Source organism: Podarcis pityusensis (genome assembly GCF_964106645.2).
Source record: "Podarcis pityusensis genome assembly, chromosome: 4".
NCBI classification, from domain to species: Eukaryota; Metazoa; Chordata; class Lepidosauria; order Squamata; family Lacertidae; genus Podarcis; species Podarcis pityusensis.
The window spans coordinates 63,165,420-63,191,073 of record NC_138027.1 but is presented as its reverse complement, the minus strand read 5'-3'; the positions used below and the strand labels follow the sequence as shown (position 1 = coordinate 63,191,073).

The window sequence follows — 25,654 nt, the reverse complement described above, 5'->3', positions numbered from 1 at the left end:
TCCTTCACGTAAGTGGTCTGGGGATGCTTCTGGATCCAGCTTTGTCACTGGAAGACCAGGTAGGCTAGTAACTAGGAGCGTCCTTTACCAGCCTTGGTTGCTACAACAGCTGTGGCTGTTCCTGGGCTGGGGGAGCTTGAGCTCAGTCATCCAGGCACTGGTGACTTCAAAGTTGGTTTACTGCTGCTAGTGTTGAATGCTGCAGCAAAACTGCTGATAGCAGTGAGACCCTGCCGGCATATTGCACTTCTGCTTAGAGATATGAAATGGCTGCCAATTTTGCTACCGGCCCATGTTCAAGGTGTTACTATTGATATAGAGAGCCCTTAGAAGGATGGGATCAGTTTACTTGAGGGAGGGGTTCCTTAAAGTTACCAATGCCAGGATATCTGTTTTATCAACAGATTGTTTTATCAACAGGCTTGTCAATTGGCAAATTTGTAGCCCTTTTGCTTTCATGTAATTAACTGTCTTTTTAAATTATTTTTTGCAGCCCATTCCCCTCTTAACTTGCTATTCTCTATTCCATTACCCAGTCGTGTGTATATACATCTGCAAACTTGGGATGACACTTCATTGATTTGATTAAGCAGATTTTGGTCCATAAAAAGTTGCACCATAATAAGGTACAACTTTTCAATCTGTACACATTTATGTGGAGGTAAGTCATCTTGCACTGTATATGCTGTAAATTTGTTAGTCTTAAAGTTGCCTCAAGACCTTTTGTTGTTTCTGCTGCAGTGAGCACATGTACCCCAGTGGAAGGTGAGTAGGTGGTTCTTTAAAACACCCTAGCAAAAGAAGATGAGAAACATCAGTACTGTGACATAGTGATCTAGCCAAATACAAATAAAATCCAAGGAAATAATACATATTTTACTCTGTTATGAAAATTATTAATTTGTCACTTTAAAAAGCCCCTATAAAGCAGATTAATCTGTGCTTGTTTACCTATTCCTCCAAACATGCAAGACAAACCGCAGACATAAAAAAGCTTCTTCTATTTTGCATATTCATAATATCTCTGATTTACTAAGAATGGCAGTACTGCTGCCTGAATGTTAATGTAGATCATGCAGCCAAGCTGAAGGGCAAACCTATACTAAAAATAAGCTATATTTTCCCACCAGACTTCATCACTTAGCTTAATTGTGAACTTTTCTGTCACAGACAAATAGATTTTATACTACTGCCTGTCCATTTGTTTCCTCTTTTGAAGACGACAACAACCACCACAACAACTTTATTACATATACCCTGCCCATCTGGCTGGGTTTCCCCAGCCACTCTGGGCAGCTTATAGCACATATTAAAAAAATGGTCAAACATCAAACATTAAAAACTTCCCAATACAGGGCTGCCTTTAGATGTCTTCTAAAAGTCAGAGATAGTTGTTTGTTTCCTTGGTGGCTACTCCCAGTCACCAGTCTAGCTGCCACATTCTAGATAAGTTGTAGTTTTCGAGTCACCTTCAAAGGTAGTCCCACATAGAGCACATTGCAGTAGTCCAATCGGGAGATAACCAGAGCATTCACCACTCTGGCAAGACAGTCTGTGGACAGGTAGGGTCTCAGCCTGCATACCAGATGGATCTGGTAGACAGCTGTCCTGGACACAGAATTGACCTGCACCTCCATGGACAGCTGTGAGTCCAAAATGTTCCCAGGCTGTGCACCTGGTCCTTCAGAGGCACAGTTACCCCATTCAGGACCAGGGAGTCCTCCACACCAGCCTGTCCCCACTCCCCAAACAGTACTTCTGCCTTGTCAGAATTCAACCTCAATCCGTTAACCGCCATCCAACCGCCTCCAGACACTCACATAGTACATTCACTGCCTTCACTAGTTCTTATTTAAAAGAGAAGTAAAGTTGAGTATCATTCGCATATTGATGAACGCCCAGCCCAAACCCCGGGATGACCTCTCCCAGCGGCTTCATATAGATGTTAAAAAGCATGGGGGAGAGGATGGAGCCCTGAGGCACCCCACAAGAGAGAGCAAGACTCATCCCCCAACACCACTTTCTGGACATGGCCCAGAAGGAAGGAGTGGAACCACTGTACAGTGGTGCCTCGCAAGACGAAATTAATCCGTTCCGCGAGTCTCTTCGTCTTGCGGTTTTTTTGTCTTGCGAAGCACGGCTATTAGCGGCTTAGCGGCTATTAACGGCTTAGCGGCTTTAAGAAAAAGGAAACAAACTCGCAAGAACTCGCAAGACGTTTGTTTTGCCATCTCCTCCCCCAGTGCTCCCATTGGGGCTTTGAAGTACTCACGCGTACCAGCCAGCATTCTTCAGTGTGCTTTTAGCTGCTAAGATCCTGCGTGGACTTTATTTAAGCACACTGAAGAATGCTCTGGTGTGTTTTTTGCAGTCTTTCTCTTGCCGCTGCAGATCTCTGCTTTGCTCAGAGCTTTGGAATGTGGACTTTGGAATGCAGAGTCCTGGCCAGCAGAGCTGTGCAGTGGGAAGCGTGCCGGATGTCAGGCTTATCTGAGCAATAAATCAATCTGCTCAACAACGTTTCGTCTTGCGAAGCAAGCCCATAGGGAAATTTGTCTTGCGGAACGACTCAAAAAACGGAAAACTCTTTCGTCTAGCGAGTTTTTCGTCTTGCGAGGCATTCGTCTTGCGGGGCACCACTGTATAACAACTCCTCTAGATGGTCCAGAAGGATGTCATAACTACGGTATCAAAGGTCATTGTTACCTAGATTGTTTTGTGTGCTTTTTTTTTTTAAAAAAAGTCTAATACACATCTCTCAATGGTAGATCCATTGCAGGGACTTATGTACAGTATATGAAGGTCAGCTTATTCTTATTTTTATAATTAATGGTAAATGTGCCACCCATTTTTATAATTAATGGTAAATGTGCCACCCACTTTCACCTGCTAACAGAGACCCTCAAAGCAGCTAATAAAATGGCACTGATACAATAATGTGTGTGGTGGGGTTAATCTTTATATAAATGTATGTTTATGTGTGTGTATTTGGTCTTGCTCATATGTTTTTCTCTATTTCAGACTAAAATTTCATGATGCAAAGTCAAACAAACAAGTAAATATAAACAACAACAAACAATAAAACTCAAACGACACTAAAGACAGACAGACAGAAAACTACTATATCAAATTACATACATCAGTAAAAACGAAGATTTGCTGAAAATGAAAAATCTTGAAACGTCAGCAGAACCCAAGCAAAGAGAGACAGGATCTAACCATGACGATGGGGAGGGGGACCTATTCTGGTGATGCTCCTGTGGGCAAACTGCCAGCAATATGTTCTCCACCTTGTTACTTCTGCCCCCACTTAGGCAGCCTAAGGCAGGGCAGTTTATGGCCTACTTAAACAGGAATTGGGGACAACCAGTTCAGCTCTCTGTCTTTTGCTAGTCAAGCAATCAGCCCAATTTCCTCTCTTTATGTCTCATCAATGTAAACTCTGAAGCATAACTCAACTTGTTTAGACAGTGTGCAGTCTGTCCATGGGTGGTATAGGAATCTCATCAAGCCCAAATTCTGAATCAATCAGGTTTTATAAAGGGAAAATTGGAGAAAAGCAGTGAGTATGCATGATAAGTAAAGACAACAGCTTCGTTATCTTCTTGAACAGTTCAGCTTAGTAAGCAGACTTACATAGAGAGCCAGAGTCATTTTGATGGTCTTGGAGCCCTTTAGATCAAGGGTGGTCCACTTGGTAATCTCCGTATGTTGGACTGTAACTCCTATCATCCATGACCTGCCTGGGACTGATGGAAGTTGGAGTCCAGTAATAACTAGAGAGCACCACATTGGCTACTTCTGCCTTAGATGATCAGAAAATGACAGAAGCATAGGAGACCATATTCCATATGGTTTAGATGGTGTTATCTAAACAGTAAAGGTATGAGAGAATCATGAGAATGAGGTGGACTTCCTGGAGAGAGGTGTGGTGTGTGTGTGTGTGTGTGTGTGTGTGTGTGTAGGCAAGTGCATCTGAGGAAAGGAGCTATTAATGTCGGAATTGCTCTGAGAATGTGAGATGTCAATATGGTTAAGCATGTAGACAAGCATGTAAATCTAAAAGAGGCTTGTTAATATGTGCTATGGAGGGTTTCATAACATACCTTCAAGTTATTCTGGGCAGCATATATGGGATTCCTCAAAAGACAAACCTTCTGGGCATATCACATTAACCTCTTTGTGCAGAGAGTTGCACAAACAAGCTGCTGCCACCTAGAAGGCCCTCCTGTGTTGAGTCCATGGGCACATCAGAAGGCAATGGCCACATTTATCAGCTGATCTTGAAGGAAACAGTCCTTCAAGTAGCTTGGCCCTAGGCTGCTCAGGGCTTTAAAAGGTAATAAACAGGATCTTCGGGAACATAAGCTATTGTGGCCACATGGGTGAGACAAAAGCTTGGATCAACTCAGCCACATTTATTAATTTAACAACAACAGATCTGCAGTGTGAAACAATGGAGTGGAATACAAACTGCTCACAGCAAACTGTGGGTGAGCCATCCCTGCTAATGGTAATGGCTAGCATTTCATCTGCAATTTCCCTTAGACGGCATACTTTCAATGTTTCACTGTTATGTTGATTGATGACTCATCCTTGGGAGTGTGGGTCTCTCTCAAAAGCTGTCAGTATATTAAGGATGCAACTTGCATATCTGAATCTCTCTGGGACCAAAGAGAGACTATACTATGTTAACAAGTAATAGCAAAGACTGGGCTGCATTGCTAGCTGTTTAAGAGCAATGTGTTGATTTGTATTTGCAATATTTTGTAAGAAGTTTGAAGACAGTTTGCAGTAAAACAATGGAATTATCTTCTTGGTGTGGAAAGCCTATTGATTCATACTCTGCACAAGGTATCAGGTATCAGGGAATTCCACTCACATAACTCTGACAGGCCATTCTTCTTCACCTCCTCCTGGGCCCCACAATTCTGAGTGGGTGTTGAGGTTGGTCTCTGAAGTCCCCTTTAGCATGACAGTGAGTCTTACAGCCCTGAAGGCGACTCTTCACCCTTAAATAATAATAATAATAATAAATTTTATTTATATCCCGCCCTCCCCAGCCGAAGCTGGGCTCAGGGCGGCTAACAACAATAAAACAGTACAAAAGTACAGCATAAACAACAGTCTAAAATCATTCGTTATAAAATTAATTAATTCAAGCCACTGGCAACTATTGGGCCAGAGCTCCGCGAAGATTGCCGAGGGAGGGAGTCAGGCTGTGCCCTGGCCAAAGGCCTGGTGGAACAGCTCTGTCTTGCAGGCCCTGCGGAAAGATGTCAAGTCCCGCAGGGCCCTGGTCTCTTGTGACAGAGTGTTCCACCAGATCGGAGCCACAGCCGAAAAAGCCCTGGCTCTAGTTGAGGCCAGCCTAACTTCTCTGTGGCCTGGGACCTTCAAGATGTTTTTATTCGAAGACCGTAAGTTTCTCTGTGGGGCATACCAGGAGAGGCGGTCCCGTAGGTACGAGGGTCCTAGGCCGTATAGGGCTTTAAAGGTTAAAACCAGCACCTTAAACCTGATCCTGTACTCCACCGGGAGCCAGTGCAGCTGGTATAGCACCGGATGAATGTGGTCTCGCAGCGAAGACCCCGTAAGGAGTCTCGCTGCAGCATTCTGCACCCGCTGGAGTTTCTGGGTCAGTCTCAAGGGCAGCCCCACGTAGAGCGAGTTACAATAATCCAGTTAAAGATACCTAAATGTACTCACCATATGTTTCCTAACAGAACTACCCACAACTACCTGCAAACATAGACAAACAACCTATTTAACAGCTGCTACTCACTAAGTATACCCACCATGAAATCAATATGGAGGAGAGGTGTTTGTGTATGAACAGCCTGCAAGGCCAATCCTACTCAACATTCAATGGCGACCAGCCATGTCTGTACTGAATGAAGGATAGGGGTTTAGGTGCCAGAAAACGGAAATGGATGAAGGAGAGGAGAGGCATAAATAGCCCAGAGTGAGCCCTGTTATACCAACGTTGGTGCAGGCTGTTTGCCACCACAATCCCTTTGGGCAAGGTGGCAATAGGAAAGTTGCGCAAAATTGTTTTTGCCTTAGGTGTGATCTCAAGGTCAGAGTGATATTTGGGGATTTCTTTGCAAAGGCAAGGATAGGATACATCACAACCAAGAGAGAAGTGTGATAAATGTTGGCAAATACATAGAACAGCATGACAGAGCATTCTCTTTTCAAACTGAACAACAGCGTGACACGTTTCCGATTGGAAATCTCTTAGGTCTCCCAGACAGCACTATAGAAATTTCCCTGCATTTCCTGGCATTTCTCCTTGTCAGAATTATCTGCTGGACAAAGCATTCCCACCAGGCAGCTACTCCTTAAATCAATCACTTCTCTGCAATAGAAATAGCCTGTTCTTAATTCTCTTCAGCAAAAACATTCAGTTTAATCATAATATAAAGCAAACAGATACTCAGGGGAATTTGTTATGAAGAAAGCACAATATACTTAACTGATAAATGTGAACCTTGAAACCATGCTTGCTTTCTTTGTGGTCAGTTATAAACCACATAACCTTTTATCTCTGTCTAAACACTTGTGAAAGCATCTTAACAGTATAGATAAAAATAAATTATTTTTAAAAATTTAAAACTCTGGTATTTTAAATTTTGCAATGGGCACTTTTGGATTTTAATGTTTTTATTATAGTAAGTATCTCTGGGTGCGATCCAATGTTAGATGCAGAGTAGAAACATGGAAATAACAGACTTAAGTAATGATTTATTAAGTATGATGCTAAGTCAGATACCTTCCTATATATCCTTGTTTAAAATGAAAACTGAATATGCTATCTTAAAACTGAATCATTACCACATATCAAACCCATCACCCTTGTTTAGTCCTTAACCAGATCTAAGCTGCATGTCCAGATTTGTATTTAAAACTAAGCTATGCTTAACTAGGTTTTATAAGCCATCAGCAAACCTTGGTTTTAATTTGATATTATAAACCAGCTACAGTGACAGTTTCAAGTGATCAACTTTAACTATGGTTTAGTGTTATACACTAACCAGGGCATCAGTTTAAATGCTAGTTTTCTATGTAAATCTAATAGCTAAACATAATCTAATTTCTAAGCATAAAGATTCTAAATTATGATAACATCACACTCCCCCCGCCCATCTCTAGAAAAGTAAGTCCCATTGAGTTAAGTGGGGCTTACTCACAGGAAAATATTTATGGGATGGCAACCCATAATGACATTATTTAATGGATTGTATTCCATTAAATTATATGCAGAATAGATCCACTGAAATCAACAGATTGAAGTTGGTCCATTGATTTCAAAGCTTTGAGTCTGACTTGTTTGGATACAAACCAAGATATTTTAGCATGATTTTGATGGCAGAATATTATCTTGAAAGACTGTTTTAATACTACTTGTAACGGCTGGTGATGGTTTCCTCCCCCCAAAGACCTTATAAGGTTGTTTAGCTTTCTTTTTATTTTATTATGTTTGTTCTATTTTATTCTTGCGGTGCCATTTGGAGTTTTTATACTGGATCTCTTTATACTATTTGTTACATTTTACTTATAATTGTTGTATGTCGCTTATAGAACATATGTAGTGACTGAAAACTGCTGCCTCTACCACCACCACTAATGATAATAATAATATTGGAGGGGTAAATAACCAATCTCTGCAGGAAGATGTATTTTTAATCAGATTGTTAACCTTTTTTATGCTGAAAAAAACGTTTCCTGGGAAGATGAAAATTTCACATTTGGGAGCTGATCAGCAAAAGGTTAATCACATTAATCTACAGTTTACTTTATTGAATTTGACAAGTCTTAAATGCTGTATCAGCAAGTATATGTGATTGACCACAGTGACTGGCAGGATATTCAACTTGGAGGTATTGCAGCAAAAAGGTCACTGCCCCTGGCAATTAGTTTTGCCTCTGAGTCACGAACTTTCCATTGTCTGTCCCCATACAGTTGGCCAAGATATTGTAGACTGGAAAGAAATCTGCTTCTACCTTTTCAAAGAATCAGAAATTTGAGGATTGTAGAGCGGATCATTTTTCTTTTTGATTGCATGATAGAGAGCATTCTCCCATCACTTCCACCAAAGCTAAATGCCAGTTTACAGGGTTGTGTTTCTGCTGAGACCCACATCCCAGGACTTCTCCTGCTCCTCCTTCCCACCTCTGCTTGCAATGACCTATAATAAACCAGATGTCTCTGTTTCCTAGGGACAGTCCCTGGATTTACACATCAGTCCCCATACAAAATCCATTGAAGTTGAAAAGTGTCCCTGGATTCAATGAAAAAAATTTGGTAACCTTAACCTATAACTATCACCGAAACTACCAAAAGTAATAGTAGCATAACTGCCATTTTGAATAACAGAACCTATCCCTCTACTGACCCACCTAGAATACATTAGATATCCTATCTGTTTGTATCTCTGGTCCTATTAAGACATAGAATGGATAGTAGCAGAAGACAGATGGCATACATAATCTTCCAGCTACTAAACTGGTCCACCCAAGGACAAAATAGATGAAAATTAAAAGGCTGTTGGCTACCAGGATCAGCAGCAAGACAGAGTAAGGAAGAAGAAAAGGCAGTGTGAAATATGAACATGAAATATCCCACGCTGACATTTAATGAAGACAAGTGGTTATACATCATACAAGCGAAGTGAAACACAGGTCTGATAAAATAGCAAGATTCTAGACACAGATTCATTGTCATGTTCTTCTAAATAGTGTAGTGTTTTGGTTAGTTTCCCATAGTACTAAGGGGGGAAAATCATCTACATATTTGGAAAAATAAGCACAAGCCAATAAAATAATGTATTAGATCAGCTTCTGCAATTAGTCAGCTGTGCTTGTTAACTTATTGCTCCACATAGCTAGATACTGAGATGTTGCAAATCACACAGATTTTTAAAAAATAATATTTTCCTGTTAAACTGCAGTAGCTCAGTTCAGAGTGAGTAGCAAACAGACCTGGGAAAGTGATTATGAGCTAGTTTTCAATCAGCAGGTGAGAATAATAATTTTAAGATGCAAGACTTCACTGTTTCTCAGCTTCACAGACAGATTTTTCAGGAAATGAAGTTGTGTGTTTTTCTTTTCATATGGCATAAGAGACACACAGCTGTAGTTTTCACAGAGTAGACCTTCTATGGAGTAGACCTCCTATGGTGAATCAGGCTATGCTGAACCAAATGGTTCAATGCTCATGACTGAAACATTACCAGGATTTCAAAGGTAGAGGTGGAATTGACATCCGGGTGGAATGTTTGAAAGGCTGACATTTTCATGAGGCTAGCTGAGACAACTGGCATATCACCCAGAATGCTTTGCTCTGAGGAAAGATCCCATTTCTAATTTCCTCTGAGTGAGGCAGGGAAGCAGAGGGGCTAACATAGCAGCAAATAATTTTTTTAAAAAAGTGGAAGACATTAATGACAGGCATCACTTGTCTCAGATGACACTATCTCTTACAATGGCCCTGCATGCATTGACTAATCTATGGCTTCCTAATGATAACTTCATAATTTTAAAAAAGGATGGTGATTAAAGAAAATATTCCTTGTGCTTGAATAAACACAAATAGCCACCCAACCAAATTCTTTGGTTATTTCCTAATAGTAATAACACGCAACATCAGCATTTTAACAATATAGGATTGTCACAGAAATCTCTCTTTAAGAAGGAGGGCATTCACACTGCATTTTGTGGCACTGTCACCCTGAATAAAACTGAGATTTCTGAGGTGCATTGTAAAACAGATGTGGGGAACCTTTGTCCCTCCAGATGTTGTTGATCAGCTTCAGGCAGCATGGCCAATGCCTAGGGATTTGGGGAGTTGTAGTACAGCAAGGTCTGAAAAAACAGACATTCTTCATACTTGCTCCAAAATGTACTGCGTTTTTTACAAATCTGCTTATGAATAAAACTTACACGAAAGGGCCTAATGTATTTTTATAACTGGGAGTTTTGATTCTTCCTCATGGCAAGGTTCTGATGATAGGACCAGTTAAATCTTTCTGAAAGCCATAGATTCCTTGGTTTATTTTAACATTTTCTATCTGAGTTTGAATCAAATCTGAGAAAGATCATTGGTTAAAATCTTATACAGTGTTTTTTTTGTTTTGTTTCAAAAGCAAGAATATACACAGGATTACCAAATTTAGCAGAATGAAAAGAGAGCTGTGACTTTATTCCAGAAAAAGTATTTAGCACTATAACCCCCTTCTGTCTGACATTAAGAAAGAAAGAAATTTCTTTTCTGGCTGAAACCCCAACATTTGAGGAGATTAAGCATCCTTAAATTGATAACATTGATTAATGAAGAAATGGACAGTGTGCAATACGGTATACTGACTTCAGCAGAAAGTAAAATGCAGCCACTTTCTATTGAAATCATGATGAAGGTTGAAGGCCTGGTCAACGAAACCTGAAGGACATCAAGATGGAAATCTGTAATGATAATGTAAGACCACAGGCTATAATTATATTAAAGAAAATTATTGCAAAGCAACCTTCCACTTACTGAGCTATTAGGGAGCTTGGATGTATCTGAATACCTCTTTGACATTGGTGATGATACTAGATAAACAAGACATAAGGCAGAATATGCACTTATAACAGCTGAGGTAAACAGATTCATAGCTCACTTTTTTCACCACAGTTTCACAGAGTCTTATCGCAGCTAGAAGATGCAGTGACAAGAGAAAAATGTTTTATATTCCCACAATTAAAATTAAACTATAATGCTTTTGGGAAACAGGTATACCACATACCAAGCTGTTGATGCTGAAATGGTTGAGGGAAAGTCCTTTTGGTGGTACCCCAACCAGTTTGTCATCCGCTCTGCATTGAGATAGGAAAGGTAATGGGGCCAGTAAGGAAACAAAGGGTGTGAAATCTATGCCAGACAGCATGTAGGTGGGGCCCCCTCCCTCAACTCACTGGTAGTTAGAAAGACAAAGGCCAGAGTTGGGAGTGGAGTTATGTGAGCTAGAAGCTAGAAGATTGAAGCAGCAGGCTGGGAAGCCAGAGACAAAGTGATGCTTATCCAAGGCTGTGCCTATGGGAGAAACAAGACTCTCTTGGGGTGTTAATGCTATGAACCCGTCCATCATAGGCTCAGGCTGTATATAGGTGTAAATGATCCATATATCAGAAAGACACTACAGTCTGCACTGTGCTTCATTCCAAAAGGAAACACAAACCCTGGATAAGCCCCTGAAACCCCCGGAAGGTTAAACCACTCAGAGTGTGTGCAACAGTACTATAACCAAAGAGTCTCGTTTTGGTATTGTACTGCAGGTAGATTTTTTATTTTCTTTAACTGAATTATATTTGAAACTTTCAGCCCAAACACTATCACTCTCTAACCTTCATTTTCCTGCTTACACTTCATTTTTTTTTTTTAGAACAGGTCATAAACAAGCTTCACTGAAATACTTCTTTAAGCTGTTTAATTGTGATTTTGTATGGGTCATTGTGTTTCTAAATCAGCCATGAGTAGAGTTGGTTAAAAAAAATACACTATTGAAAAGAATCTAGTTTTCTCCCCTAATTTAATCAGTGAAAGATCTCAACAGAGAAAGTGGAGGTGTATGTCTCTGAGGAGAAATGACAGACATAAAAATACTTTACTTGGCACAAACATCTCCTACAACTGAGAACACAAGGGACTTGACTTTTGGATCCATTCCCAGTTCATGAAGAAAGGTGACTCTCATTCTAACAGAAATAAGACCTTGAGGTAGACCGATCTAGAATTCAAATAGAACTTTGATGCAGAGTGTGTGTATAACTGTGTTCTTATACAAAAAACCAAACAGTCCCTTGGTACTCTGTAACACATCAAATCTATCAGCAACAATAGATATATTTTAAAGTCTTTAGGTGGAATAAGTGAAGCTTACTCTTTAGAAATAATTGAGTGACAAATGCTTTCAGAACAGGGTTTACTTGTAACTTTGAATCTCCATATCCACACCTCATTGAACTAAACCAATCTTCCTGTCACACAGAGCAATTCTAAGGTGGGGTTGATGGAAGATACTGTGGCAGACAACTTGAACTTGCTAAATCCTGGCAGTAAACAATGTCCATGGTTAAAGGGTGTGGGGAGTAGATTTCCTATTTTTCACCTTTATTTTTAAGCATCTGTCCTACTGGAACTAATAAGTGGAGAAAATACAGTTGGTATCCCCACCCTCTTTGCCTTTATGAAGGCATGTTGCAGCAATGTGGGGGAATTGGACATGGTATATTCAAAGCCTACCCAACATCCTATGGAACACCCTGTCTCACCAAGACATGGTGCCACCCAAGGCAAGGTGTGCTACTGCTGGTCTTTCTCTCTCCCGTCCCCCCCCCCCTTCTTACTTTTCAGGTTCTGCCAGTGCTAATGTGTTGAAGGAATCCCACCTCCTCCTACATGCCTTGCACTGAGGAAGGAATGTGAATCCTTCCTAAGAGTGATATAGTCTGGAAGAGGTGACCCAAAATAATGCCTACACCACCATTACTTTAAACTGTTCTAAAAAGAATACCCAGCTACCCTGGAAAAGTGGTGGCAACGTAGGCATTCTTCTGGGCCACTTGCCTCAGAATGCATCACTCTAGGTAAGGACTCTGTCCCCTTCCTCAGACAGAGGAGGGGGCAGAGGGGGAGATGTGCTGCCACAAAGTTAGTGGTTTCAAAATATTAAAAGAACAAGGGGAAAGAGCAGTGGCAGTAAGGGAAGTGAATGGGAGCCTGGGGCAATAAAATTGCAACACTTGCCCCTGCTGCTCAAAGCAAATGTCTCATTTGCCTAATGGACAGATCAGCACTGCATGGTGTACCTTCAGCTGTACAGTGAAGGCAACAGAATTCCCCACTAATAATAAAGAAGATCCTCAGTACTGGGCCTTCCTCTCCACCATGATCCTCCCTTTCTGCTAGCAGAGGAGAAAATCTAAATCATACAACAGTCCCTCAGCTGACCTTACCAGCAAATGAGGATTGTTCCCATGGAACCAACTGTGTAGGTAATGCAGATATGTTTAAAAAAGGTAAAGGATCCCTGGGTGGTTAAGTTCAGTCAAAGGCAATTATGGGGTGTAGTGCCCGTCTTGCTTCAGGCTAATGGAGCCGGTGTTTGTCCGCAAACAGCTTTCCAGGTCATGCGGCCAGCACGACTAAGCTGCTTCTGGCACAATGGGACACCATGACGAATGTCAGAGCGCACAGAAACACTGTTTACCTTCCCACCTATTTATCTACTCACACTGGTGTGCTTTCGAACTGCTAGGTTGGCAGAAGCTGGGACAGGAGCTCACCCCATTGCAGGGATTTGAGCTGCTGACCTTCCAATCAGCAAGCCCAAGAGGCTGAGTGGTTTAGACCACAGTGCCACCCACTCCTCCCTGCAGATGTGTATATACATCTGAAACATAAATCACCAGGCACTGGTCAATTATGGACACATTAGCTGGTGTGGGTGGGTTGCAGTATATTGGGGCCCCATCTTTTTAATTTCCAATTTTTCCTCATAGGGATGTCACTGCATCCCCTTGATCATTTTGGTTTCCCTTTTATGAACCTTTTCCAACTCTACAATCTCCTGTTTGAAGTAAGGTGACCAGAACTGTACAGTTTTTCAAATGTGGTCATGCCATAGATTTGCATAATGTCATTATGATATTGGCAGTTTTATTTTAAATTTGTTCCTAATGATCCCTAGCATTGAATTGGCTTTTTGAATTGGCTTTTTTGTGCTGCCACACAATTGTAGCTGCTGATATTTTTTTATTGCTAGTGTGGAGTGAAATGTTACGCTATTATTGTAATTTGTACTTTTACATTTTGAATTGCTTTATTTCTGAATGTTTATTTTATTTGTGAATCACTGTGGAGCTTTGCCTATATAAAAGCACTTGCGTAAATAGAAAATGTAGATATATTGATGCTCATTGTCATTCTTAAGACATGTATTTGATTTTGCAAAACTATTGCTCCTAGTTATATTCCCCAACATCTTTCACATCCTGACCACTGTGGTAATACCGCCTGAGGTATAAAACAGAAAAGGGTGTGTGAGGTACACTAAACACCTGCTTTTAAAATTATCAGTGCAGATTAATATTGTGATTTCTGCTTTACACTCATTCTTTTTTGTTTGTTTGGTTCTAGTTACATATAGGCACAAACTGGCTTTCAAAGGGCTGAATCCAATTCTATAATGTATAAATATATTAGTCAAATTAAACTTTCTTTTGTTCAGTAAATTCTTAGAAATGTGCCCAGTTATTCACATGATACTTTGGAATGCTGGCAGTTAAAAGGGTGGCACCACTTAAAAAACAATATTCCATGAGTGGTGCTTAATGAGGAATATCCCGTGTAGCTGTATCCATCCTGCTCTATTTCTTTCTCCTCTTCTCACTGTGTTGATCTGTCTTGGAAATAGGGATTTGAAGAAAAGAAAAAGAAGTAAAGAGCCACAGATTCTTTTTGTTTTGTTTTATCATCAGCTCCAAAGAGCAGGTGTTTGGCAGGCATCCTGATTTTTGCATATCTGTTGATTTCCATGTTTTGTAATTTTTAAAACAACACAATCCATTACTGTGTGGACTCCTCCAAAAGATTTTTGAGGGTGTACTTCTCACCAAAAAAAGTAAAATAAAAATAAAAATGCAAGCTCAACCTACTGAAGGGCTTATCATGTCGCATGATTGAGCTATATTCTGTTACATTTTGTTTTGAGTCCATTAGTGCAGTATGATATGACAGATATGGCAATAAATAACTCCATTTTAAGACAAATATGTTCCAGTGTTCCAAATTATCAGTGGCTAAGGATCAGGAAAAAACAGTTTGCATCATGTAGCTAGAAAAACCTGGCTTTGGCATTTTTTAACGTTGACCGCCAGCTGGATCCTGGATAGATATGAACAGTTGATTGGGTTCATGGGCTTCTTGGCTTATTCTGCTACCACCCACTCCTATGCAATACACTGACTAAACATTTGAATATTCATTCAGTGCCTTATTATGCAGCCTAGTTTTCATCTTAGGGAAGTTAACTTTTATTACTTACTTAAAGATATAGTACTGAGCTTATATCCACAAATAACTCCAAATGCTCTGTGTGTGTGTGTGTGTGTGTGTGTGTTTTATATTGTAAACAGTTCTGTGATCTTCAGATTAAGATTTCTGGCTCACACTCATTTATTAAATAGTAAATAATAAGATAAATGTTGCTACGCAATACCTGCTGGAGTGCATGGTCTGGGCAATCAGCCTTATTCTTGCTTTGCTTGGTTAGAGGTCTTTCACAATGGCACTCTGTATGATGTGTTGGGAGAAGTCAACTAGGTGAGACAAACAGACAGCTCAGGTTAATAATAATCATTAACTATTGCTTCCTCTGGGGAACCAGTCAAGAGAACAGAAAGTTATGGCAGGTGGGAAGGGCTTGGGATGAATGGCAAAGGGGCAGTGGCTCAGTGCAATGGGAATGGCTGGGTAGAACTCAGGCAAACTGGTCCTTGCCCTCCCTCTTCCCCCACGAGAGGTCACTCAGCCTAATAGTACAGCCACCAATCTCAGTGAAATTCTACACCAAGGATACAGAAACTTGCCTAATCTCAGCTTGTTCTATCAGTACATTTTCAAAATAATTTAACAGCATGCCTTTTAACTGCTGCCTTGTTAGAGCAGGGCCTGTGTCAAAGGGCCATTTCATTCACTTCCATGAGTTAGTTATGCACTGTATGGATGAAAAAGTGTGCCATTTTATGTAAGGGGCAGATTTAAGGCTAGATCTGAGAGGCAATTAGGCAAAAACTCAAGTTTGTGTGTGTGATTCTCTAACACAACCACACCTTTTGATTTGAAGAGTGGAGGGGAAATTTTTGGAAAATGTACTCATTATTTCCCAAATTATTATATTCTGGCAAAAGTCTGCTGGGAAAATGTCGCTGCATAACCATTCTGAATTGTGACATTGTTTAATTTTCTGCTAGGAAGATCAGGAAAAGACACTTCTGTTTGCTTCAGCAGTAATCACAGTATAAATGCACTGGGGAACTTGTCTGCAAGAGCTTTAAAAATATTTCAGACTCATCAGCAAACAAAAAAGGAAAGTAATAAGAATGCATCTCACTAGGTCAACACTCCTACAGTGAATAGCAGACAAACACCTAGGTTACCTATTGCCCAGATGCCTCTCCAAAAGCAGTTCAAACAATAAAGAATTATAATATTGATTTAAATAAAAAGGGAAGAATTCAACATCAGACTCTTGCTCCATCAGTCCAAGCATTTCTGCTTCATTGGTCATAGGCTCCCAATGCAGGGTGACAATTTGAAATTGGTTTCATAGAATCATAGAATCATAGAGTTGGAAGAGACCACAAGGGCCATTGAGTCCAACCCCCTGCCAAGCAGGAAACACCATCAGAGCACTCCTGACATATGGTTGTCAAGCCTCTGCTTAAAGACCTCCAAGGAAGGAGACTCCACCACACTACTTGGCAGCAAATTCCACTGTCGAACAGCTCTTACTGTCAGGAAGTTCTTCCTAATGTTTAGGTGGAATCTTCTTTCATTCATACTGAAGACATTCTTAAACACAGTGTGCATACATTTGTCATTAGCAGTGGGGTTCAAAAAGTACATATGAATCCAATCTCCTTGATATTTACAAACTGTCAAACTACCATAGTTTAGAAGTACATAATGCATTTTTAAACCAGCTCCAAACTAAATAATGGTGTTGGGGCTACACTAGACTCTTCTCAACGATAATTTTAACTTGCTGCTGTTTTATTGCTGGTGCGGATTGAAATGTTTTTATTGTTGTGATTTGTATATTTTATCTTTTGAATTCTTTATGATTTTAATTTGCAAACCATCTTGAAAGTATGTTTTGCATTGACAGGCAATAAAAATGTTTTGAGAGATAAGCACCATATTCATGTTCAACAAATTTGTGAATTAATGTACTTGATTTTACAGCTATTTATCCCAGCTATGTTGCATCATGAACTTTGGCGGCGGCAATTCTTTTATTGGGCTTTTATTGTCAGTTCTTTTATTGGGCTTTTATTGACAGATGGGAAGGCATCAGAGAAGAAGAAGAAGAGGAGGAGGAGGAGGAGGAGGAGGAGTTTGGATTTGATATCCCGCTTTATCACTACCCAAAGGAGTCTCAAAGCAGCTAACATTCTCCTTTCCCTTTGTCCAGAGTGCTGGAGAAAGGCACATAAATTGTTAACAAGAAAACACACAGATCCCAGCCACTTCATACCAATAGGAAGTTCCAAAGCCCCTTTCCCCAAAATTCAGAGGATTTTTTTGCCCCTCCCTCAGTAGATCTCTCTCTCTCTCTCTCTCTCTCTCTCTCTCTGTGTGTGTGTGTGTGTGTGTGTGTGTAAGTAGCACTGGTATTTAATTACCTGGTTTACTACACAAATCTTTTCCCAGCCTTTAATGTTCACTTGGCTATGTTACGAATTGACTCCTGCTTTCCCCAGAAGTTCTTCCCTGGCTTGGATCTTAAGTGAGATTCATGTGCATGAAGAATCAGAGTTCAGCAAACTTCTTTCAGTTCTTCGGTCATGTCTTCAATGAACATTCTGTCCACTCCATCTCTGTCCAATCTGTGCATTCTGTGCTGAAAATAAAAATAAAAATGGTGGCACTTAGCATGCCTCATTGTGCTAGGAAGAGAGCTGCTAGCAGTCAGTCATGAAAGGGTGGCTTCCATGTCTGCTGGAACTTTAATCTAATCAGACTACAATTGCCAGGGGCTAAAGTGATTATGCATATGGCACTACCAGCTTACATGTGCCACCATTACAAGCCAGGAGACAGCTCTCTGAGAGCAGAAAGCTTTCTTTGAATGATTGCTGAGAGTGCTCGTAAATACCAAGCTGATTCGGAAGCATGTCAAAGGGAGCTCATTCATCATTCAAACAAGGCAAACAATTGAGATCGAAATGGATTCCTGTGAAGGTACTATGCTGAAGGTACAGGGTAGAAAGGTCATGTTATCTGTAATGCCACTCAGGAATTTAATTGTGAGGTACTGAGAAAGGCAGAAAGTAATCTCACAGTCCCAGTTTTCAAAGGGAAAGGAACATTCCAGACTGTGAAAATGACAGAGACACTGAGCTTGTAAACCAAGTTATGACGTTGAAAGAAACTCTCTCACAACAGTGACTCAGAGAGGAAATGGGATTTAGTCAGCTATTTGTTTTTGATCCAGAAAGAAATCAAACTGATGTCAACTTTTGTAAAGAGGAAATGTCATAAAATAGAAGGCTGCCATTGGTGTTATTTATTTATTTGAATTATTTATAACCCACTCTTCATTGTTCGCACACTCCCGGAGCTAGGAACAATACGGCAGTTCAATAAAGCAACATTTCATTTAAATACAACTTAATATAAAATCAAATATTTCAACAACAATACTACATCAGTCAAGCAAGAGGCACCACTTTCGCCAAATGCTTGGGCCACGTTTTTACCTGGCATTGAAACTCCATTAGTATTGGTGCTGATCACACCTGAGAAGGTAGCAGGGGTGCTAAATATTGGAGGGGGGCAGACAAGCCCCACCCCACAGAATTGATTACAGGATGTGGTATGCACAGAGTATTTGAATGGCAATTCCCACTATCTTTAGGGGTGGGGACGACCCCCTCTAATATTTTATTAGGGGCGGCAAAGGGACCTCAGCCCCTAGAAGTTGGCTTCTATGGAAGGAAAGGCATTCTGTTATTGGCCTTGACAAACCATTAACTATGAAACCAAGAAATATTTTTACAATGCTTTGGTTTTTTCTTCTTTAAAAAATTCAAATTAAAACAAATGTTACTGAACTTTTAAAGGGATATATAGAACCAATGGATACAAATAGCTCAAGAAATACCTGCACTTACCAGCTAAGACAGGGATTTGAAGCTCTACTTTAAGACTTTGAGTGTGTGAAGACACACGAGGCCATTGTCTGGCTGAAGCTAAGGAGGTCTGGGTCTGGTGAGTACCTGGATATAGATTGCATGATGGAAGAAATGTGGGATGTAAATGTAAGAATATAATTTAATAAATAAAGTCCTACCCTTGTGTGAGACTAGTAGTGCTACTACCTGAGACAGAGCCTTTTTCAGTGATAGCACTGATATTGTGGAGTATCCTCTCTGTGCATACATCCCCTCCACTTACTATATTTAAATGTCATTAAAAATATATATAACAACAAGAAAGACATAGAAAGGCACTATGGGTACTTATCTGTTTAGTATGTAATATGGCCACATGATCAGGCATAAATGAATGGTCAATGCTTGTCTTTTCTTTCTCTCTTAAAAATACAAAGTAGAAATAAATGATACATGGAACACACCAAAAGGATAAATCTTTGTGCATGAAATTGGGAATATGAGATAGAGAGAGAGGCTTAGAAATCAAGAATGACAGAGAAGAGTCTACTTGCAAAGCTGCTGGTGCGTGATCATTATAGTGCATTACATATAATGTCACTTCTGATTCTGTGAAAGGGTTTTTAACATGCTATGCTTGACAAAAACTCAAACTCTATCTTTGCCAAACTTCTGGCTAGATAAAGATTAAAGTAGTTTCCTACAAAAGACACCTTGAGACAAAGTATAGGGTATTTTACATATGTATTCCTTTAAAGGCACACATTTAAAAATATTTCTCAAAGATGTATAGTTTTGAATGAAAATGTGAAAAAGTAAAGAATGTTTTGTATCAACCCAAAGGTATGGATTGATGTCATGACTCAATCAAGCAGGACTCAGGATGCTGACAGAAAGAGGCAGTGCTAGTAATAGTGGCACTGGACTCCAGCCCTGATAGTGTGCCGTAACCTGGCAGTCAGACTCTCTTAGAACACAATACCTCTGACTCAGGATTTCCAGGAACAGCTGGACACCACAGAGAACCAGAAGCTTCCCTGCTAGAACCTCAGGTTCCACAGTTTCTGCTCACCAGAATGGGAGCAGATGGAAAAGTTATCTGTGTAAGGCAATCCACTTTTTTGTCTCTGTCTCTCCCACTTGTCAAGTCAGGAAGTATCAGATGCAGTTTGTGCTGAACCTCCATTAGAACAACTGATCACATCCCAATGATCTGTCCAGGGTGCTGAAAACTCAGCTTCTGATAGTCTTGCTTAAGGGCTAGATCCCATACCTTTCTCTGCATTTGTACTCTGGAAGGTTTTTGGATTCTGGCAGTTTGTTCTCAGTCTGTTTAGGAGTTCTTACTGTACCATCTTGAAGGGACGCAGGTGGTGCTGTGGGTTAAACCACAGAGCCTAGGACTTGCCGATCAGAAGGTCGGCGGTTCGAATCCCCGCGATGGGGTGGGCTCCCATTGCTCAGTCCCTGCTCCTGCCAACCTAGCAGTTTGAAAGCACATCAGAGTGCAAGTAGTTAAATAGGTACTGCTCCAGCGGGAAGGTAAATGGTGTTTCCGTGCACTGCTCTGGTTTGCCAGAAGTGGCTTAGTCATGCTGGCCACATGACCCGGAAGCTGTACGCCGGCTCCCTCGGCCAGTAAAGTGAGATGAGCGCCACAACCCCAGAGTCTGCCACAACTGGACCTAACGGTCACGGGTCCCTTTACCTTTACTGTACCATCTGCCTAACATGGCTTTTGCTTCTGCACGATACAATTTGAATTAGCGACAGATGATGCTAAGAACACATTAAGATCCTGCTGGATCAAGCCAGTGGCCCATCTAGTCCAACATCCTAGACTCTCAGTGACTATCCTAATGTCTGTGGGAAAACTAGAAACAGGACCCAAGCACAAGAGCACTCTCCCCCTCCTGTGATTTCCAGCAACTGGTAGTCAGAAGCTTTATTGCCTCCAACTGTGGAGGTAGAACATAGCCTTATACTCCATGAATTTCTCTAATCCTCTTTGAAAGCCATCCTAGTTGGTGAGCATCATTGCCTTCTTTGGGAGTGAGTTCCATGGTTTATGTACTGTGTGAAGAAGTACTTTTATTTTATCTGTCCCAAATCTTCCAATGTGAAGGCAGATGCAAAGAATTTATTCAGCTTCTCTGCTATCTCCTTATAGGCTAATCAACTGAATCAGGCCATCTCAAATATCTGATGCTCTAAGTCATTTAGAATAAGCTTATGTGAACACTCAGAAAAGGCCAGTGGTTTAGTGAAGGTGAGATCAGTCATAGCTACTTGCTGTGACTGAAGTGATCAAATCCAGTAATATGATAGAAGTTTTGTGGGGGGGTGGGTTCTTCCTAGTCTTTTGCCTATGTCATTCTCAAGAGGACAAAAATGAGCAAACTTATATTTTTACATTGCACTGTGGCTGATGTGTACACTTAGGATGTGTATATTTAGTACCTGGTGTGTATGCCTGCCACACGAAACAGACTCTAGCAAAGGTTCATCATCCTACTAATATCAACAGGACTTATATCAATTATGATTAAATTCCATTTCATGCCTTACAATGGGAATTACCATAGTTATAACCATAATGCTTCAGTCAGAACATAACCAGACATTGACAGGCTTCACATGGTTGATGTCTTCTCCACTACATACTGAAACAAATTTGTTCTATCAGCACTTCATGAACAAAATGCACAAAAGTCTGATTTGCATGAGCATTCTTCATCTTTACAAAAGTAAAAGTAAACATGTTTATGGACCTCCACATTAGGCATTTACACTGTGCATGGTGATGCAGCAATTAGTTCACCCTCATGCAAAGGCTATTGCCAGCTGGTCTAAACAGGACTTATTTTTGCTGGGTTGTGCACCAGGTTTCTGTAAATGTCACTATGTATTTCTACTGCTGTGGATTTCTACCTATGTTGCTGTGATCTCGGAGTAAAATTGCAAAAATTCTGCATATTTTTAAAATAAAATTCACACATTTGAAATTATGCTGAGGCTACAGTGCTATACGGAGTCATAGGCTGCAAATGACGTCTGTTTCTATTTTCCAAATATGATCTCCATTTCAAATGGAAGCTGACATATTGTTGAGAAATGGAAATTTACATAACAATTGCTTTTGGAAATTACTGGGACTGTTTTTAGGTTCAAGGATAGCTGAACAGACCGGCTTTTTAGACTCAAGCTATTGTAAGAAAAATCTGAAGGGATTCAGTCCTTCTGTTTCCCCCTTAAATAAAAATCCATCTGGCTGTCTAATATTTTACTGCATCTTTCAGTACCCTGTCATTACCTTTTAAAATAAAATTTACATTCTGCCCAGCAAACTCTTAATTGCTGTCCTATCCCAAAAGCAGCTTTAAAGTGGAAGTTGGAAATCTGCAGGGAGAGTAAACAATAGCTACTTCATCATCATTACTCTATTTCTTCATCATTAATCTATTGAGAAGAATGTGACATGCTCTGAAGTGGGAAGTGGAAGCATCTGTGTAAAGAAAATAGAAGAGGATGAAAATTCCATCATCTGCTTTTCATTTTTTAAATTGACTTCATTAGGCCCACCCACCTGTTTTTCTTAATACCTCTATTAACATATTCTATCTAGCCTGTCCAGTAGCACCACACAACAATATGGTCTGGTTTTCATTGGAAGGAATATTTCAAATGTTCCTCTTCCTCGCTTTCTTTCTAAAGGGAGGTGTCATCATTCTAATTCCAAATTCAGGTGGTCGTGTGTACGTTCTCACTTATGCCAACTAATACAGTCAGTCCCAAGTTGGTCAATTTGAATGCAAACCTGAAGGACCCCTAAATAAGGTAGGGGATTATGCAAGCTTGAAGGACTTTCAAGATATGTAGGAGTACATTCCTATATGAATTAAAGGAAGAAGAAATTGGGTCTGGTTTTTAGCACGAAACCTGAGCTTTTTAGTACAATATAGCACAAGAGGAAAAAGATTTCAAGAGGACGGAAAAGAAAAATATGTGTTTCTTTCCCTTATCCTCTCCTGAAACTTCTCACCTCCTTTAAGCGCCAGTAATATAATGGTCTTTTTTAAGGCTGGTAGAACCCTCAACAGAAGTACTGCTCTTTGAGGCTAGGGTATACCATAACATTTTATTACAGGCTCTCAACTTGTTTCTAGTATTGTTGAGCTAAATGTTCCTATTGTCCTCCAAATGTGTGTGGGTTTGTGGGGGTGTTTGGGTGTGTGTGTGTGTGTGTGTGTGTGTGAGAGAGAGAGAGAGAGAGAGAGAGAGAGAATGTGTGTTTTATGTTGAAAGTGGTTTTGACCCCGAAAGGCCCTCTAACTACTATACGAAGAACATAAAAATATAAGGTGCTATTAAACATATTAGGTAACAAATGGGCAATATAACTTAACTAACATTTAAAGAATGTTGAAAAGGAATGCTATTCACCATATATATCAAAATGTCAATAAGGAGCCAGACTGGCCTCCCAAGGAATGAATTCTTCAGTCTGGCACTACTGCTAAGAAGGCCCTGATTTACATTCCCATCACATACTCCAGGCATGTCCTACCGGTAGACCACTGGACGTCTGTGGTAGATCACTGGCTCCCCTCAAAGAAGTTCAACAAGTCTGGCTCCCCTAAAAAAAAAAGCTCAATGTATTTGCCCTGCACCCCTAAAAAACAAGGCTTTCCTCATACCTAAAAGAAGCTCAACAACTGATTTCTTCCCTCTATTAATTTTTTATTGTTTATATTTTGCTGAACCTGAGAATATTATAATAGAAAAACCTCACATTTTGGAAGTTCCAAACCTGACCTAGTATTCACTATTACACAACTATGTAAGATCCTGAAAAGTGATCAGAATAGAAAAGGTCAAAGAAAACTAACTTAGTCATCACCTTTTGTTAGCCCTTGGCCTACATAAATACATAAATTCAGCCTAATTACTTTGCAGAATCTAAGAAAATGTATTACAGTTAATATGAGTCGTGTAAACAAGACCAAAATCCACACCAACATACTCCATCCAATGTACTTGAATGACTTTTAAAGAGGCAAATTCATGGAGGAAATGGCCCTCAAGAGCTATGCACAGCTGGTGGTGCTAGACGCCACAATAGAGGAGAGTGTTCTTGTTCTTGAATCCTGCTTGCTGGTTTCCCACAGGCATCTGCTTAGCAACTGTGAGAATAGGATGCTGGACTAGATGGGCCATTGGCCTGATCCAGCAGGCTCTTCCTATGTTCTTCAATACATTGTGATTGCATCCACAGATTCTCATTTACACTCAAGTCACATTGCCCCATTCTGGCAGTGTTAAAGTGGCATTAAAGCAGGTGTTGTGTAATTAATTGTATGATCATAATTCTGGCTCTGAGCAATGTAGTGCAGTTACTGCAGTTTGAAAGCTATAACATCTTTTATGTCCTCTGTTGCAATAACAGGTTGAAGATGTTTATATACGGGGTACTGTGGCACTGGGGGAAAAGACCTAGTTGCAGCAGTCTGAAAATATGACTTCTTTTGCACTAAAGCATGGAAGCGTAACCCATAGAGGCTGGCAATTAAATTTTAGACATGTTCTTCCTGGTTCAACTGTACTGGATTCAAAATAGGATAAATTAGTGATAGTGGAGAAAGGAATAGCAAGTGCAAGGATACCCTCCTCCTTTCTAGTCCTTTACGAATGAAGCGCAAACTCCGCTGGAGGTCACACTCTGTTTGTAATAATCTTCCTTTAGTAGCAATCTTCCCATTTCCATTTTAGCTTCCTCCTTCCCTTTCCTTCCTAAGCATGATCACAGTCTCCAGTGTGATGGGGAAGTCTTTGTGGAACCTTTACTAGTCCCTCCAGAACACCCTCTATGTAAGCAACCTAAGATAAAGGGGACACAATGAGACAAAATTATGGAGTGTGTTTTAATGGACAATGAAGGAAGAGGGAGAGGAAGAGGCAGCAACATTCAAAATGCCGACAGGCCCACAAGAGACTGCATCAGTAAACAAAGCAGAGGGTGTTGCCACAGGCTTGAGCTTGCCTTGAGGGCAGCAGGTGACAATGGGCCAACAAAGCTTCCTTATAATAGCGTGTAGACAAGTTAGCAGATTGGTGTTGCTTTCTCAGTATATATGCAAGTTTTTGATTATGATGATGATAATGATGACCAGTACTTTTTTCCTAGGAAAAATAAGTTCTGGTAGTCACCATGAAGTTGTTACAGTAAGTGCCATACTTTTAACAACAAAAAAGAGGTGCCGGTACTGTGTACCCTTGAGTACCCCCTGAAAAGAAAGCGCTGACAACGACAACAACAACAACAACAGCCCTACTATAATTCTGTTTCATTGAGGGGTGGATGATTGAAACTTGCTCTGAAAAGTTTTTGGGCACAAACTGACAGATAAACACTGACCTGAGCAATTTGAGGTCTCTTGTCAAAATCCCCGGACCAAGAAAGAAAAATTGGGAAGCCAGTAAAAGAGAGAGACACAGGAAAGGCCAATTCCTAGAACCATGGGAGTTCCAGAGATGGTTATGAAATTCTCTGTCACCAAATTTGTCTCCTGATTTTTAGGATGTTATAGTAGAACTCATAATGTTTGAATCTGGATTCTTCCAGAGTTGTATTTCTAGACTACCCCAGAATGACATGAAAATGTGTAGTTGAATAGAGGACTGCTTTTTTTCCCCCAAGAAGGGGAATAAGAGGATTT

General features: G+C 40.4%; 1 long non-coding RNA gene across 1 annotated transcript; it reads right to left on the bottom strand.

Moving 5' to 3' along the window:
• Positions 1 to 10,786: 10,786 nt before the first annotated feature.
• LOC308476102 lies at positions 10,787 to 17,652 on the bottom strand. The gene is made up of 3 exons (XR_013985716.1): positions 17,448 to 17,652; positions 15,260 to 15,359; positions 10,787 to 10,856 (listed from the first exon to the last, which is right to left on the bottom strand). It is a non-coding gene; the product is annotated as an uncharacterized lncRNA (long non-coding RNA).
• Positions 17,653 to 25,654: the final 8,002 nt, after the last annotated feature.